Source organism: Bombina bombina, chromosome 9, assembly GCF_027579735.1.
Source record: "Bombina bombina isolate aBomBom1 chromosome 9, aBomBom1.pri, whole genome shotgun sequence".
In the NCBI taxonomy this organism is placed as follows: domain Eukaryota; kingdom Metazoa; phylum Chordata; class Amphibia; order Anura; family Bombinatoridae; genus Bombina; species Bombina bombina.
This window is the reverse complement of record NC_069507.1, coordinates 191,705,800-191,725,259: the sequence shown is the minus strand read 5'-3', so window position 1 is coordinate 191,725,259 and position 19,460 is coordinate 191,705,800. Positions and strand designations below refer to the sequence as shown.

General features: G+C 37.7%; 1 protein-coding gene across 1 annotated transcript in view; it reads right to left on the bottom strand.

The window, feature by feature from the left end:
* HPSE2 (heparanase 2 (inactive)) overlaps nt 1-19,460 on the bottom strand; it is a 556,398-nt gene that overhangs the window by 312,703 nt on the left and 224,235 nt on the right. The gene's annotated exons all lie outside the window — the stretch shown is intronic.

The window sequence follows — 19,460 nt, the reverse complement described above, 5'->3', positions numbered from 1 at the left end:
GGAAAAAATTATCCAACTTTTGGCCAGTGGAAAGTAAAGGCAATCACGATTTAAGCTAGAATGATTAGCACAACTTCAGAGCTGTGGTTAACTGTTTCGCAAAACAAAAAAAGTGCACAAAACACATCAAAAATACATTACAAAGTGTAGTTACACTCATAATAACACCATCTAATAAAAATATATTTTTTTAAAAATGGGATCTCAGGTGTTAGGAAAAAAAGGCAAGCAAAGTGCTTTAACATAGCGATACATATATATATACATGTACATATTAGATGTATTTATGTATTTATATGTGTATATATGTATTTACAGACATATATACACATACAAACCGATAAATATATATGTATACATATATCAACATCTATATAAGTGCATTGGAGCCCTTTGCAGTTAAGTAGATGAAAACATGTAAAAGCATATTTCTGCAATATTAATTTTTAATAAAGGCTTCAACTTCGTATTTACTGTAAATATTTCACATTCCTATGTTCTGCACATAGCAGAATATGTTCTATTTATTTCTAAATAGATAGGCCTATATATATATATATATATATATATATATATATATATATATATATATATATATATACAGGGAGTGCAGAATTATTAGGCAAGTTGTATTTTTGAGGATTAATTTTATTATTGAACAACAACCATGTTCTCAATGAACCCAAAAAACTAATTAATATCAAAGCTGAATAGTTTTGGAAGTAGTTTTTAATTTGTTTTTAGTTATAGCTATTTTAGGGGGATATCTGTGTGTGCAGGTGACTATTACTGTGCATAATTATTAGGCAACTTAACAAAAAACAAATATATACCCATTTCAATTATTTATTTTTACCAGCGAAACCAATATAACATCTCAACATTCACAAATATACATTTCTGACATTCAAAAACAAAACAAAAACAAATCAGTGACCAATATAGCCACCTTTCTTTGCAAGGACACTCAAAAGCCTGCCATCCATGGATTCTGTCAGTGTTTTGATCTGTTCACCATCAACATTGCGTGCAGCAGCAACCACAGCCTCCCAGACACTGTTCAGAGAGGTGTACTGTTTTCCCTCCTTGTAAATCTCACATTTGATGATGGACCACAGGTTCTCAATGGGGTTCAGATCAGGTGAACAAGGAGGCCATGTCATTAGATTTTCTTCTTTTATACCCTTTCTTGCCAGCCACGCTGTGGAGTACTTGGACGCGTGTGATGGAGCATTGTCCTGCATGAAAATCATGTTTTTCTTGAAGGATGCAGACTTCTTCCTGTACCACTGCTTGAAGAAGGTGTCTTTCAGAAACTGGCAGTAGGACTGGGAGTTGAGCTTGACTCCATCCTCAACCCGAAAAGGCCCCACAAGCTCATCTTTGATGATACCAGCCCAAACCAGTACTCCACCTCCATCTTGATGGCGTCTGAGTCGGACTGGAGCTCTCTGCCCTTTACCAATCCAGCCACAGGCCCATCCATCTGGCCCATCAAGACTCTCATTTCATCAGTCCATAAAACCTTAGAAAAATCAGTCTTGAGATATTTCTTGGCCCAGTCTTGACGTTTCAGCTTGTGTGTCTTGTTCAGTGGTGGTCGTCTTTCAGCCTTTCTTACCTTGGCCATGTCTCTGAGTATTGCACACCTTGTGCTTTTGGGCACTCCAGTGATGTTGCAGCTCTGAAATATGGTGGCAAGTGGCATCTTGGCAGCTGCATGCTTGACTTTTCTCAGTTCATGAGCAGTTATTTTGTGCCTTGGTTTTTCCACACGCTTCTTGCGACCCTATTAACTATTTTGAATGAAACGCTTGATTGTTCGATGATCACGCTTCAGAAGCTTTGCAATTTTAAGAGTGCTGCATCCCTCTGCAAGATATCTCACTATTTTTGACTTTTCTGAGCCTGTCAAGTCCTTCTTTTGACCCATTTTGCCAAAGGAAAGGAAGTTGCCTAATAATTATGCACACCTGATATAGGGTGTTGATGTCATTAGACCACACCCCTTCTCATTACAGAGAAGCACATCACCTAATATGCTTAATTGGTAGTAGGCTTTCGAGCCTATACAGCTTGGAGTAAGACAACATGCATAAAGAGGATGATGTGGTCAAAATACTCATTTGCCTAATAATTCTGCACTCCCTGTATATATATATATATATATATATATATATATATATATATATATATATATATATATATATATATATATATATATATATATATATATATATAGGCAAAATGAGTCAGTTGCACTCTCACAAACACTTTTCCAAGGGCCAGGGTGCTAGATTAGGTGAAATGTAGTAGAGTAGAAAACAGCACTCTCTGGACTTAAATTTAAACAAATAGTTTAATAGGTAACGTTTCAGGGAATGCTCCCCTTCATCAGACCAACAACATACAAGTGAAGCAAACATTTATGCATACATAGACCCCTCCCCCTTGTGAAAAAAGCCAAAAAATGGTTGTCATAGCAACCAAACATACAGTGCATAGTAAATACAAATAGTCAAGCAATAGTTACATCACAGAACCCCAAAAATAAATAATCATTATAAATGGGCAGTTATACACAGAGCCATTGGTAACTATAACATAGATCAATGCATCCAGCCCCAAATCAAATATTACTATAAGGAACATAAGGAAAAGATAGAATATACTTCAGAATCAGGCTGTGTGGGCCTATTCCGAACAGCGCAGTTTACAAATAGTCACGCAATAGTCATATCACAAAATTACATAGTTATTAGAAATTGGCAGCTTTATACATATAGAAAAATGTATTACAAATCAGTGCATCCAGCCCCATATCAAATGTTACTGGATGGTATATAAACTATAATTCAGCATCAGGCTCTATAAGCATATACTGTTCAACATTATTTGCAGGCCGGTGATCAAAATGTTACAAATAGATCATTGTGAACCTAAAGGACATTCTGATGAAAACAGACCCCATTGACAGCTATAATAAAGTAACAACAATTACTAAAAGAGGCTCCTACAAATGTCCTAGTTGTGTAACGTGCAACTCTATGTTGCAATGCAAACAGTTCAGACACCCACACAACAATACAAGTTACAAGATTAAGCACTATCTTACGTGCACCACAAAATTTGTGGTATATATGTTGAACTGCAGCTGTGGACTCTTTTATATTGGTAAAACCTCTGACGACATCAAGAAAAGAATGGCCAACCACAGGAGTGCAATCCGGACAGCAATTGAAAAAGGGAAGAGTGACCAGCCGGTGGCCAGACATTTTATGGAGAAGGGTCACTCGGTTGCGGACCTTAGATTCAAGCTCATTGATCACGTACCCCTACTTCCTAGGGGCGGTGATAGGGACACTCGTCTCCTACAAAAAGAAGCAGAGTGGATCTTTAAATTGGATACCATACACCCCAGAGGTTTGAATATGGGGATAGACTGGCACTGTTTTCTATGATTTTTTATGATTTTCTCTGAATGTTGATTATTTTACTGAAGCATGTGCATTAATATATTATGCATCTCATCTTATTAAGTAGATGTGGTTGCACTCATAACGCCTTTCTTACATATATATATTCCCTATCCTTGCTTACCCAACATATGGGAAGTACTCTCCCTGCTGTCATTAGTGACATTTGACTATGTAGAGCCAGTGCTAAGCAATTCCGTTTACTTATTTTCTGAACTTACTTCTCCCTGCTAGTTAACACATCATGCTATCCTGTTGGCTAACACATCACACTATATTTGTAGCTGATTTTATTATGACTACCTTTGTTCTGGTCAGTTCTGTGTCAATGTACTATAATACAGAATCATATATCATATCACCAGGATTTCTCGTGCATATGCTTTAAGTGAGATCTGACCTAACCTGTTTTTAAAGTTTCCCTGCTCCTTTAACTCTATGGTTTTGCTGATGGTTTGGACACAGTATCTTGATATAGTGGGCCTTGTCCCGTTAGGGCCAATCACTATATAGATCCCAGAGCTGAGCACTAGGATTGCTCTTGTAGTGACCGATCTTCACTTATCCTGTATGGGGGCACTTACTCAATATGGGCTTAGTCACTCAGCAACCTGAGGTATCTACTTGCCTATGGGGTAATGTATACACTTTTGCCCCTAACCATCCCCATTGTGTTTACATCTTTACATATTGTCTTTACTCGCATTTCTCTTTTTGAAACACTAACGCTGGGTCATAGTAATCACATTCTAGCCATTACTCGTTGGTCACATTTTTTCACATTTCTACATGTAGGGGCTTGTCCTTTATAGCCAATTTGTACGCTGTTTGATGTCTTGGGGGCAGACCGCCCTGAGGCGATACGCATGCGCACTTCTTAAACTGTGCGAGACACGGTGCAGTCCGTAAGCATTTGCATAGACATGCATTCAACACTGCCACAGGCAATGTTTCTTCTTAGCTACTGTTACGATCAGGTATGACGAACACTACTCTTGCAATCTACACTATCGTTACCTTGTATTTTACATATGAAGGGGATTGCAGTTAGTATATGACCCTTATATTATGATTATGGATACCAGATTAATGCTAGTATTTATTGCTATGGTATCTATATTACGTGCTATATAGGACCGCTGGAGGCACTTTAGGGAGATAATATTGCAATGATCTATTTGTAACACATGATGTTGAACAGTATATGCTTATAGAGCCTGATGCTGAATTATAGTTTATATACCATCCAGTAACATTTGATATGGGGCTGGATGCACTGATTTGTAATACATTTTTCTATGACTCTGTATAAAGCTGCCAATTTCTAATAACTATGTAATTTTGTGATATGACTATTGCGTGACTATTTGTAAACTGCGCTGTACGGAATAGGCCCACACAGCCTGATTCTGAAGTATATTCTATCTTTTCCTTATGTTCCTTATAGTAATATTTGATTTGGGGCTGGATGCATTGATCTATGTTATAGTTACCAATGGCTCTGTGTATAACTGCCCAGTTATAATGATTATTTATTTTTGGGGTTCTGTGATGTAACTATTGCTTGACTATTTGTATTTACTATGCACTGTATGTTTGGTTGCTATGACAACCATTTTTTGGCGTTTTTTTCACAAGGGGGAGGGGTCTATGTATGTATAAATGTTTGCTTCACTTGTATGTTGTTGGTCTGATGAAGGGGAGCATTCCCCGAAACGTTACCTATTAAACTATTTGTTTAAATTTAAGTCCAGAGAGTGCTGTTTTCTACTCTACTATATATATATATATATATATATATATATATATATATATATATATATATATATATATATATATATATATATATATATATATGTATATGTATATATATATATATATATATCTGTATATATATCTATACCTATATATACTCATGTATATATATATATATATATATATATATATATATACTGTGTGTATATATACTGTATATACTGTGTGTATATATATATATATATATAAATTGTAGACAGCGTTATAGGATAGGAAAAGGGGTCCCCCAGCATCTAAAACAGTAATAGCCAGCACAAGAGATTATAAATATCACCAATTTAATTGTTAAGTAAACATAACGTTTTGGCCCCTCTTGGAGGCCTTGGTCACATGAAGCAAGTCACACAAGACAGGCATAAAACATATCAGAAAAAGAGTGCCTTAAATACCCTCACCCACTATTCTGATACGTTATACAAACCGCCAAAAGTTGAAATAGAAACAGCTGAATGTAATGTGAAACACCAGGTCGTCATAGCCAGCTACTCGTAGGCATGGCGACCGGATTGTAGCCAACACGCAAATGTATGTGTGTGCATGCGTGGTGACGTCATCAAAAATGCCGTTGGTTGTCATGAAAACACAGGGAGATGTAACTACTACTGGTTAGCCTACATCGCCATCGAACCGATAGACTACGGGCAACCCACCCACAATTCAACAAGTGAGTATTACCATGGCAACCACACGGGAACCACACAGTACTGGCTCGAGAAAAAAAAAATACAAAACATTACCGTCCACACCATCAAAAGTGCCTGTTGTCAAGGAACAATCAGAATCATCACAGTTGGTAAATGGCAGCAAACAGCTGCAAACTATACAGTACTAACCAAACAGATAGTTAATCGAAATATTTACAAAACAATGTTGCCATGGCAACAGGCACAATAGCCGTGCGGGAAGCGAATAGACGTATCAGATCCTACAAAATGTTAAAAGAATAATAAAACATGTCATAGCAAGATACATAAGTATAGACAGAAACATATAAACCATCAATATTGAGCTAAAAATTAGCTACAAATAACATGACAAAAGCGTCAAAAGGTAGGTATTGTTATTATGTCTACATCATGTACCCTCGCTCACAGCGTGCTCCAAGGATATGGTAGAAGCCCACAACATAGATGAGAGGAAGCTCACAGTCATTTTTAAATGCATCTGTAATCGATCATCACATTCAGGCCTTTCGGAGTAATGGTATCCAAATGATGAATCCAACGTGACTCCATCCTTAGTAAGGCCTTAGCCCGGTCACCCCCCCTGTCTGGATTTTGGGATGCGATCAATAAGTATAGTTCTCATAGTAGAGATAGGATGTCCAGCTTGTTGGAAATGGTGAGCCACCGGTTGATCGGAGGACCCTTTCTCAAAGGATAGCCTAATGGCTGTTTTATGGTTCGCCAACCTCTGTCTGTCATGCTATGCCGCTCTAGCCATTGCTAGGGGTGCGGCGTCTCCTTCTCTGCTCGTTGTCAGGGGCAGTGTTGGCTCTGGATGTGTGCGGCGCTGATGTCATCGCCGCGCGCTTCAGATGCCGGGTGGACCTCTGAGATGTAAATCTGCACCTATTAAAATCTGGGAGGAACAATCTGTCACTGCCCAAGTATAGGTGTTACTCTGTGTGCTCCTGGGTGTGACAGATCGTTCCATATAGCTAATACCATTGTTGCTGAACCTGCTGTTTAATGACTACTCTACCTGCCTTAACCCTTAATCTGCTGGACTGATCTTTGTTGCTGAACCTGCCTGTTTGCTGACTACTCTGCCTGTTTAACCCCTGAATTGCTGGATTGATTTACTACTGCTGAACTCTGCCTGTCTGACTACTCTGCCTGTTTAAACCCTGAATTGCTGGACTGATATACTGCTGCTGATCCCTGCCTGTCTGACTACTCTGCTCATTAACCCCTGTTGTTCTGGATTGCCTCTTTGTTGCCAAACCCTGCCTGCCTGACCATTCTAGTGGTGTGCCCTTGGACTGCTTTACTTTTGCCGAACCCTGCCTGCCTGACCATTCTAGTGGTGTGTCCTTGGACTGCTCTGCCATTGCCGCTGGGGACTATCCTGCCTATAATGAGTGCCGCTCTCCTCATCTTACTAACTTTCTCTGCTTTAAAATATTCCCTATAATTCCGGCTCGACGCCGGGATAACAAGACTACTGGCCGAGTTCGGTCTGATAGAGGAGTATCCCACGAGAATTACACTCTCTGAAAGTGGTGATTGTTTTTCCCACGTAATACAGGGAGTATGGGCAGATGATCACATAAATGACATAGTCAGAGGTACACGTCAGATGATGCCATATGCAGAAGGTCTTAATGGTATGAGGATGGTGAAACTTATTGCCGACAATCATCCCATTACAGGTAACGCAGTTGCCACATCTATAGCACCCCTTTTTTCCTTGGGGTAGCCAGATATTTCTCTGGTAGCTTGATATAGGGTCAGTCCTCACCAACAGATCCCTGAGATTCTGTGCCCTCTTATAAACCAATCTAGGAGGTGGCATACCAAAAAAAGGAAGAGAAGAGTCCGTGGATACTATAGGCCAATGCTGTTTGATACCTTTTTGCACCAAATGTGATGCCAATGTGAATGTAGTGATGAAATTCATTCTCAGGTCAGCTGGCTTCAGTGGTTTAATGCTAAGTGATTGCTGGCTTAGTGAGTTTGCTTTCTCACATTGTGTCATGATCAACGGTTTTGGATATCCTCTGTCAATAAACTTCTGTGCCATCAAATCAAGTTGTTGCTTCTTGTGAGCCTTTAAAACAGCACATTTGTTTGTTTTAAAATATCCCCTTGATAAAGCGCGGCGAGAACCGGGGGAATTGTGTTGGGGTCAAATAGGGAAGACTCTTACACAAGGACTTTATCCACACTATTGCAGCACGGCACTGACAATCAGAACTGAACAGCTGAGGGTGGGGAGTCCGGAATACCCGCTGCAGGTTGCATCCTGTCATCTTTGTGAACTCCAGCTGCCAGTTTCATGTGATGTGGTGTTTGTGAACACTGAAAATTGTTTTTAAAATTTTGAGTGTATAATAAAAAGGCTCTTTTTATCTGTACATCTGGTGAGTACATATTTATATATAGCGCAGTACATTGGTATTTAAAAACTACACTTGAATCCTTTTCTTTTGTGCTTCATTTTTTTCTGTATATACATTTGGATCCTGGATCCCACAACCTTGGGCAAGAAAGGCTTGGTTTAAAAGGAGCAGCAAAGAAGGAAATAAGAATCTACTATATATTGTGAAAACCATCTTCAGAAATCTGAAAAACGTATTGTTCTCTTCTACCATTTTGGGGACTGAAGGTACCATATGTATAATTAAGTACAAGACTGTATTGGACGCTATTATATGCCTAATGAGTTTGTTTCTTTTTGAGACCTTCAAACATATCCCTATAAGGACATTGGTATAAGTTTGTCATATGAATTGCAATTTTATCTCTATTTTTTACTTGCAATTTTAAATTGTGTATTTCACTAACTTAGCGCTGAATAGTTCTGTGTAGTTTATAAAAAAAAAAACTTATTGGAAAACTTTCTAGAAGAGTGTGACCAATACAAGTCTAGGCTATTGTAGACCAAGATTACCAAGAAATACCAAGATTTTAATCTATGAAAGAAAATATTGGTGCAGCCTGAATTAGTAAAATAATCAAAAAGATACTGTATATATTATTCATAACAATGGTTACAAAACATTTTATTATTGTTTATTTGTATAGCGCTGCCGAATTCCGTAGTGCTGTACATTTATCTGAAAAGGATTATTGCAACCTTCTTTAAATAAATATATAGGGCTCCATTTATGAAGTTGGGAATGCAGTTTCAGAGCCCCTGTAGTACAGGCCCATACAAGTGAACCTGCAACGCTAGGTAGGTAGGTAGGTAGCAATGTCTTTAAGGCCACTGTTAAAGGGACAGTCTAGTCAAAATTATACTTTTTTGATTCAGATAGTAAATGCAATTTTAAGCAACTTTCCAATTCACTTTTATCAAGCAAATTTTCTTTGTTCTCTTGGTATTCTTTGTTGAAAGCTCAACCTAGGTAGACTCGTATGCTAATTTCTAAGCTCTTGAGGCCACCCCTTATTTCAATACATTTGGCAGTTATTCACAGCTAGAGGGCGTAAGTTCATGTAAGTTTGGAATTACAAATGAGAGGGCACTGATTGGCTAAATGCAAGTCTGACAAAAGAACTGAAATAAGGGGGCAGCCTGCAAAGGCTTAGATACAAGGAAATCACAGAGGGAAAAAGTATATTTCTATAACAGTGTTGGTTATGCAAAACTGGGGAATGGGTAATAGAGGGATTATCTATCTTTTAAAGCAATAACAATTCTGGTGTAGACTGTCCCTTTAAATAACCTCTCTGCTGACTCAAAGTTGGTGGAGTTAAATCATCCTGGGGTATCTGACCGAATAGCCCTGCTCTTGAATAACTGGTCAGGCATAAGTCCATTTGTGATGCCAGAGAGAAAGGTTCCCGGCCAAGAACCTCATCCTCCAGAGCGTGATAAATGGGCCAAATAGATTTAAACCATTTTTATAAGTAAAACCTTATAAAGCAAAAGTGTTCTACTCATGCGAATCACTGAGCATATATTTTAAAATAATTTTAAATTTACAGCTACCAAGAGATAAAGAAACCTGTACTGTGTAATAAAATTTCTTCAGTGAAGCAAACCGTTTCTGATCCACAATAATAAGAGTAGGGTAATATATAATGATTTTACAGTATTCGTCTATAGGGATCAAAGACTCATGTCTGGCACAAAATCTTATTGGAAGTCAGTGTTTTAAAGAGCGTTATTTTATATAACGCTTTCCCTTAAGTAATTTATCAAGGTGATTATGTCCCTGCATTCTTCAATGTCACCAAATTTGTTTCAGAGCTATTATACCACAGACAAATTGTAATTTTATTAATTTTTCACATTTTTCTAAAACACCTTTTCATAGATGTTCTGACCGAGAGATTAAATCAGTCATGTGCAAGCTTGCCTGCATATGAATGTCAGAATAGACCTGCAATTCATTTATAGTGCTCATAGCTTACTTTCTAAATAACTGGATTTTACAGTGTGTAGTCCATACATTACTTGCATTACTTAATTTATTTGGGGGATTTTACTTTACTCAAGTTATGCTTTAGGGAAAATATTACTGTAGTAACTTGACATTTATTTCCCTATGTGCTGTGACAAATGTGCTGCTTCTTCAATTAGAAATTCCACAACAATTATATTACATTTAGGGGCATATTTATCAAAGTGCAAGAGGACATGATACGATGTAGCGTATTATGTCCACTGCACATCAATCATTGCACAAGCATTTCACCAGAACTGCTTGTGCAATACTGCCCCCTGCAGATTCGCGGCCAGGGGGTGTCAAAAAACCGGATTGTATTCGATAAGGTTGATTTCTGTCAGCCGCCTCAGAGCAGGCGGACAAGTTATGGAGCAACGGTCTTTAGACCGCTGCTTCATAACTTCTGTTTCCTGCGAGCCTGAATGCTCGCCGGAAACAAGGGGCTCAACCTCCAATCAGAGCTTGATAATTCGGCCCCATAAAGTTAAGTGGACACGAAAGGGACTAGAACCATAGAGGAACGATCAAGTTTGCTTCAGACTAGTACATCCTATCTTAGTTGTTAAAAATGGGCAGTTTTTAAAGGGATACTAAGTTCTAATTTTTTTTATGGTTCAGATAGAACAGCCAATTTTAAACAACTTACAAATTTACTCCTATTATATATTTTTCTTCATTCTCTTGCTATCTTTTAACCCCTTAATGAGCGGACCATTTTTCAATTTTCTTACCCTTAATGACAATGGCTATTTTTACATTTCTGCGGTGTTTGTGTTTAGCTATAATTTTCCTCTTACTCATTTACTGTACCCACACATATTATATACCGTTTTTTCTCGCCATTAAATGGACTTTCTAAAGATACCATTATTTTCATCATGTCTTATAATTTACTACAAAAAAAATAATAAAATATGAGGAAAAAATGGAAAAAAACACACTTTTTCTAACTTTGACCCCCAAAATCTGTTACACATCTACAATCACCAAAAAACACCCATGCTAAATAGTTTCTAAATTTTGTCCTGAGTTTAGAAATACCCAATGTTTACATGTTCTTAGCTTTTTTTGCAAGTTATAGGGCTATAAATACAAGTAGCACTTCGCTATTTCCAAACCACTTTTTTTCAAAATTAGTGCTAGTTACATTGGAACCCTGATATCTGTCAGGAATACCTGAATATCCCTTGACATGTATATATTTTTTGTTAGAAGACAACCCAAAGTATTGATCTAGGCACATTTTGGTATATTTTATGCCACCATTTCACCGCCAAATGCGAGCAAATAAAAAAAAAACTTTACATTTTTCACAATTTTAGGTTTCTCACTGAAATTATTTACAAACAGCTTGTGCTATTATGGCACAAATTGTTGTAAAAGCTTCTTTGGGATCCCCTTTGTTCAGAAATAGCAGACTTATATGGCTTTGGCATTGCTTTTTGGTAATTAGAAGGCCGCTAAATGCTGCTGCGCACCACACGTAAATTATGCCCAGCAGTGAAGGGGTTAATTAGGTAGGTTGTAGGGAGCTTGCAGGGTTAATTTTAGCTTTAGGGTAGAGATCAGCCTCCCACCTGACACATCCCACCCCCTGATCCCTCCCAAACAGCTCTCTTCCCTCCCCCACCCCACAAATGTCCCCGCCATCTTAAGTACTGGCAGAAAGTCTGCCAGTACTAAATAAAAGGAGTTTTTTTTTTTTTTTTTTATAAAAAAAATAAAATATTTTAGCTGTGATGGACTCCTGCCTTAGCCCCAACCTCCATGACCCCCCCCCCAGCTCTCTAACCCTCTCCCCTATCTAATTGCGGCCATCTTGGGTACTGGCAGCTGTCTGCCAGTACCCAATTTGCCCCAAAAACAAAAGTATTTTTTCCTCTTTTGGATTTTTTTTTATTTTCTGTAGTGTAGCAGCCCCCCACAATACCCCTATCCCCCTCCCCCTCCCAGATCCTTTTATATTATATTTTTTTAAATCTCCCCCCCCCCCCCCTCTTCCCTCCTCATTGGTGTCAGTGGGCAGCTAATGCCCCCCGCACGCTCCCGCCACCCGGCGTGCACATTGCACTTCTAGGAACCGGATGCCGGGTAGCGATGGGCCGCTCCCCCCGCCTCCCTGTTACGCTCCCACCCACCAACGAACCGGCACCATCGCTACCGGTGCAGAGAGGGCCACAGAGTGGCTCTCTCTGCATCGGAGTCTTCTAAAAAGGTATTGCAGGATGCCTCCATATGGAGGCATCACTGCAATACCCTGAGAGCTGCTGGAAGCGATTGCGATCGCTTCCAGCACTCTGTTAGACAACTGACGTACCAGGTACGTCCATTGTCATTAACTGCTTGTTAATGCATGACGTACCTGGTACGTCAGTTGTCATTAAGGGGTTAAAAAAAATCAGGAGTTTAAAGCTTAGGAGCCAGCCCATTTTAGGTTCAGCACCCTGGATAACGCTTGCTTATTGGTGGCTACATTTAGCAAACCAATAAGCAAGCGTAACCCAGGTTCTACACCAAAAATGGGCCGGCTCTTAAGCTTTACAATCCTGCTTTTTAAATAAAGATAGCAAGAGAACAAAGAAAAATTGATAATAGGAAAAAATTGAAAGTTGCTTAAAATTGCATGCTCTATGTGAATCATGAAAGAAAAAAAATGGGCTTAGCGTCCCTTTAAGTGGAAAAGTCATAAGAATAACTGTCAAAATGGCTGCTAAATTTGGAGTGCTACGCTATCTGAGTTACAAAACCTGGGATTGATCACAATTCACCATTCAATATTTTTTGTTATGTTGTAGGCCAACAAGCACTCTTTAAATTTGGGACAATCACAATCCTTTCACATTGCTTTTGGCAAAGAAAACTCATTATCAGCTCTTTAAAATAGGCCCTATAAAAAACACAGGACTGTTCTGTTCAAGGTGATCACAATCCAATGCCTCAATACTTTTTCAACACCATTTTTTATTTATTTAATTTGTTAAAGCGACATGAAACCCAAACTGTTTCTTTTTCTCATGATTTAGATAGATCATCAATTCTAAACAATTTTCCAGTTTACTTCTATTATCTAATTGCTTTGTTCTAGGAAGACTCAGGAGCAGCAATGCACTACTGGGAGCTAGATGCTAAATGGTAGCTGCATATTAATGTGTCTTGCTATTGGTTCACCAGATGTGGTCAGCTAGCTCCAGTAGTGGATTGCTGTTCCTTCAACAAAGGATGCCAAGAGAATAAAGAACATTTAATAATACAAGTAAAAAAGAAAATTGTTTAAAATGTTATGCTCTATCTGAATCACAAAATAAAACTTTTAGGTTTCATATCCCTTTCATGTTGGTGCAAACAAGATGTTATTCTCTGGCATTCCATGTTGTTTGTTGGCATTCTAGATCAATAGCATGGGGTTTAAAAATAAATAGATAAATAGATAAAACTATACCAAACATGCATGTTTTTTAAAAGAAGATTTTATTTCTGAAGTTTCTCGTGTTGCAAACTAGTGTCAGTAATATACATTTTGTGAGGCTATACAATTCATGATATTTCTTTTTACAAAATATCCACATTTTAAAGTAAACTTTTTTTAAGAGAACTTCTGTCTCTAGCTGCTATATCATAAGTTGCTATATTACATTGCTACCGGTGTTACAGCCTTTTAACTGTATCCACAAAAAAGTTGAAATAAAACCTTGATTCACCACAATTAAAAGACCAGTAAACACAGTATATTTGCATAATCAACAAATGCAAGATAACAAGACAATGCAATAACACTTTGAACTTCAAATGAGTAGTAGACTTTTTTCTGACAATTTTAATAGTTATGTCTATTTCCACTCCCCCTGTATCATGTGACAGCCACCATCCAATCACAAATGCATACACGTACCATGTGACAGCCATCAGCCAATCACAAATGCATATACGTTATTCTATGAATTCTTGCACATGCTCAGTAGGAGCTGGTGACTCAAAAAGTTTAAATATAAAAAGACTGTGCACATTTTGTTAATGGAAGTAAATTGGAAAGTTGTTTAAAATTGCATGCTCTATCTGAATAATGAAAGTTTAATTTTGAATTGAGTGTCCCTTTAATCATATTTGCTACTGACATGCCCTCTTAACTGCAATTAAACCTAACCTCCAGCTACCCCAGCTCAATAGAACCTAGCAATAAACCAGTCTTATCTCTATCTCCTCCACTGTATCAACCTTCTTAAACCTTATTCCTTCCAAATGAACCCAACCATCACATTACTAAATCAACCTCCCACATAGTTCCCTCTTGACATCATTACACCTTTTACATTTGATTAATCCATTAAGTGCATCTAAGTGCAGCATTCTCACCTCAGCTGAAGTCTCCCACTATGTGATACCCCACCGGATGCATGACACAACATATATCTTTTCCAATCCATAACCCCCACCCTGTAAACTTTGCTTAAAATAAATAAATTCCCTTAACTAATACATAAAGCCAAAAATAAAAGCCAATGTCAACAAAACTGTCTGGTGAGGGACCTATTGTTTATTTTATGTTTTGTTCTATTTTAGTAAGTAGTTTGCTCCTATTTTAAGAAAAAATAGAAGCAATTCAAATTTGAGATGGGCCAGGCTCACTGTCAAATTAAAGCCACACCAACCTTCTAATTAGTTAATTTTAATGAACAACAAATATGGTCTTGCTTCTTTCTATAAATTAGAGGCAACCACTTAAATACATTCTGTAGAATGTGCAATGAAGAATAGAACCTCTAGATGCATGGCCAAAAGAAGCTAAAAAAAAGACATTTCATGTGGGTGACATCAAAGGTAAATTGTATTATTATTTTTTTAAGATAGTATTTTTTATCACCAAGAGGAGTTTAGATATTAGGAGGTAAGGTGTTAGGAAGTATGATGGGTATACTGCAGTGGGGGGGAGGGGGGCACATGAAGGACTATTAAGTGTACAGAGGACAACTGCACTGAGGGACTAAGAATTTCCGGTTGTAATGTTGGGGTATTGGGATGGGAATTGTATAAAGAAAGAAAAAGGTCTAAATCAGCTTTGTCTTGGCAGGGATATCGTATAGGGTACAGAGTCTGATGCGGGCAGTTTTAATTGCTCTAAGATGCTGTTAGGGTAAATTGCAGGGCCTGGGTAAAAAGTGGTTGAGTTTCATTGTGGTGAGGTGTTAACTCATTTATTTTCAGTATCCTAATTGCTTTTTGGCTTCAGTTAAAACGTGGATTGGTAGGAGGATTATCATGAAAGCTTTTTGTGTCAGTTGTCAAAAGAGTGACAAGTTTGTAAGCGGAGGAGAAGATCTTCCATGTCAAATTCTGCTGAGAAGTTTACAAGAGTAAAATGGGAGAAGTGACCTTGATGAGATGGGGTTGAGGGTTAGCGTAAACATGTTGAAGGAAGTTGTGTGAAGCTGTGACATGAGAAGACGATAGATAAAAGGCTTGATATCTAATAATTTGTAACATTAGAGAAGCTGCAGACTGTTTCAGGGGTGCCAAGCATAGGTGGGTGTTTTAATTGTGACTTGGAGAAATATTGTTTATAAAGAAGTGAAATAATCTTAAAGGGGCATGCAAGATTTCTGGACAGTGAAACTCACAGTTGCTGGAAGGTTGAAGCTAGGGTTGCCAACTTTTTTTAAGAAGAAGATAAAGGAGATTAACAAATTTCAAGTAGGTAAATGAGAAAGCTATACATATACTTAAAAAATGTTGTTTAATCTTTATTATCTAGCTTAATACATTCAACAACTTTCTGCAAATCAGTGAATTCTATTTCTTATTTAAGACAGAGTAGGAGTAAAGATACATAAAAATTATTAACTAAAGAAGAGTATAAGAGTACAATATTAAATGTTTGAAATTAAGATTTTACATGAAAAAAATAGGGAGAAACATGTTCTAAGAGCAGAAGCTTGGGAGACAATAAAAAAGGTTTGAGTAAATAAGTGAGAGCCCTCACAATAAGGGAGGACTGTCAATCCTAGTTGAGGTTGAGGGATGGTGTTTTATGAGCAGAGGAGTAATTAACAGTAGAGAAAGCATGACCGGAGCATTTTTGCAGTCAGTCTGGCAGTTTTTTTGTGCCACAGTCATCTGTAAGTACAAGTTGTGAGATGAGTATATGGTTATATACAAAATGATCAGTAATGGGAGATAAAGGGATTTTATGGTAATAGAATAGTGTTGTATTTCCCTCTAAAGTGTCTAAATCAATATTCTAGTGTAAATAAATCCATTTCCTTTGAGCATTTTTCTTTTTTCCATTTCTTGCAATTGGTTTTATCCCAATTCATTAGAATTTGCCTGTTAAACATGTCAAATTCAACTACACAATTTTTTGGCTTTATTGTTAATTAAAGACCATTATAAAGTCAGGTGTTTGTGTGGAATACAAAAAAAAAGACAATTTCAAAAGTAAAATATCTGTATTACAACGATTACAACAGAAGTCATAATAAAGCTTTGAATAGCATGTTGTATATTTTTTTTCAATGAGATTCACTATAAAGAGTATTCCAGTTCATTAGAAAACATTTTTTAACAGATCACATTTGACTGTTCAATTTTATTTGTTTAACATTATTTTAACTCATTATTTATTGCCTGCTCACCAAAGATTTACTGCCCCTGTGGTATTCACCTTCATCAAACAAGTGAGTTAAGTATGGGCCAATTTAATTTTTGAAATACAAATAATAGTTGGAAAATGATTGTGTGTCAGGCAGTTACTAAAAGAAGGCCTGTCATCTGCAGGAAGGCTTGATGACATCAGGGGCTTGAACTTTGCAGTTCTGGAGTGTGTATAAAGAGTGGTTACATTCTGTATATAGAAGGGTTACACTTCAAGCAGGAGAACAGCTAACCATCTATACGTTTATAATCCAAATATTTAGAAAGAAAACTATTACCCTAGGGATGGTGACGGAACTTAAAAGAAACTAAAGAAAAAAATATTCTAAGTGGGTCTGACACTGAGTACACAATATTACAGAATATGTTGACAGGGAAAAATAACACAAACACATTTTTCAAAGATTCATATGTTTTTCTAAGTATACTATGTAGTCAATTTGATAGCAGTCTAATCCATCAAGAAACACATATCATGCAACATTCCAAGGATTTATGCACTTTACCAATTCAACATCTTAGACTTTAACCCAATTTGGCTACTTTTGTACAGCATATTTTAGTTATTCACAAAGCATTTTTTCAAGGTTAAAATTATGTGCATGTAGAGTTTACATGTTGATTAATACAATAGGTTTTTGGTTTAATAAAAAAAAAATCCATGCTAAGGCTTCCATGTAATAAACTGAAGTTGGACAAGGTTCCTATCTAGGGAACCTGTCTGCACATGTTTGGGGCTTATGAGGAGGCATGTACTTCCTGCATTTAATATTACACAATCACTGTTTTTGTGTGCCCCCTGGGCTGGTCAGTCAGTCAGATTTAACTTTGCCACAACGGAAATCAGTTGTCTTAAGACCAATGCTACTTAAATCCCAGGTGGCACTCACAAAGGCTTCACCGTAAAGGCTCCAAAGTTGCAAATGCAGGTTGACAACTATACTATATGCTGTATCTCAAATCAAATTATAAAACACATACACACTTGTACACAACTAAAACATGATTATCAAAAGATTATTTCTGATTGCAATGAAATGATTTGGCATTTGATGTACACGGTAAAATTACTCAAAATTATACATCATTTGTTTAAATTGACAATGTAGGTATGTTGATTTTATTGGTTATGTGAGAGAAAAACAGCATTCAACAGCATCAGGTAGTCTCTTTTAATGATGAATTATTTTGCCATTTACCCTTTCGCTACAAAGCTTTTTTCACACCCCAATCACATATTCTCATGTGCGCTAACCAGACATGAAAATATGAATATTTCACATTCCAATGTTCTGCACAATGCAGAATATGTTCTATTTATTCATAAATACATATATATATATATATATATATATATATATATGATGGTATTTTAGTAAAATATATGTATATATCTATACCTATACCTATATATATACACTGCTCAAAAAAATAAAGGGAACACTAAAATAACACATCCTAGATCTGAATGAATAAAATATTCTAATTAAATACTTTGTTCTTTACATAGTTGAATGTGCTGACAACAAAATCACACAAAAATTAAAAAATGGAAATCAAAATTTTCAACCCATGGAGGTCTGGATTTGGAGTCACACTCAAAATTAAAGTGGAAAAACACACTACAGGCAGATCCAACTTTGATGTAATGTCCTTAAAACAAGTCAAAATGAGGCTCAGTAGTGTGTGTGGCCTCCACGTGCCTGTATGACCTCCCTACAACGCCTGTGCATGCTCCTGATGAGGTGGCAGATGGTCTCCTGAGGGATCCCCTCCCAGACCTGGACTAAAGCATCCACCAACTCCTGGACAGTCTGTGGTGCAAAGTGAAGTTGGTGGATGGAGCGAGACATGATGTCCCAGATGTGCTCAATTGGATTCAGGTCTGGGGAACGGGAGGGCCAGTCCATAGCATCAATGCCTTCATCTTGCAGGAACTGCTGACACACTCCAGCCACATGAGGTCTAGCATTGTCTTGCATTAGGAGGAACCCAGGGCCAACCGCACCAGCATATGGTCTCACAAGGGGTCTGAGGATCTCATCTTGATACCTAATGGCAGTCAAGCTACCTCTGGCGGGCACATGGAGGGCTGTTCGGCCCCTCAAAGAAATGCCACCCCACACCATTACTGACCCACTGCCAAACTGGCCATGCTGGAGGATGTTGCAGGCAGCAGAACGTTATCCACGGCGTCTCCAGACTGTCACGTCTGTCAAATGTGCTCAGTGTGCCCCTGCTTTCATCTGTGAAGAGCACAGGGCGCCAGTGGCGAATTTGCCAATCTTGGTGTTCTCTGGCAAATGTCAAACGTCCTGCACGGTGTTGGACTGTAAGCACAACCCCCACCTGTTGACGTTGGGTCCTCATACCACCCTCATGGAGTCTGTTTCTGACCGTTTGAG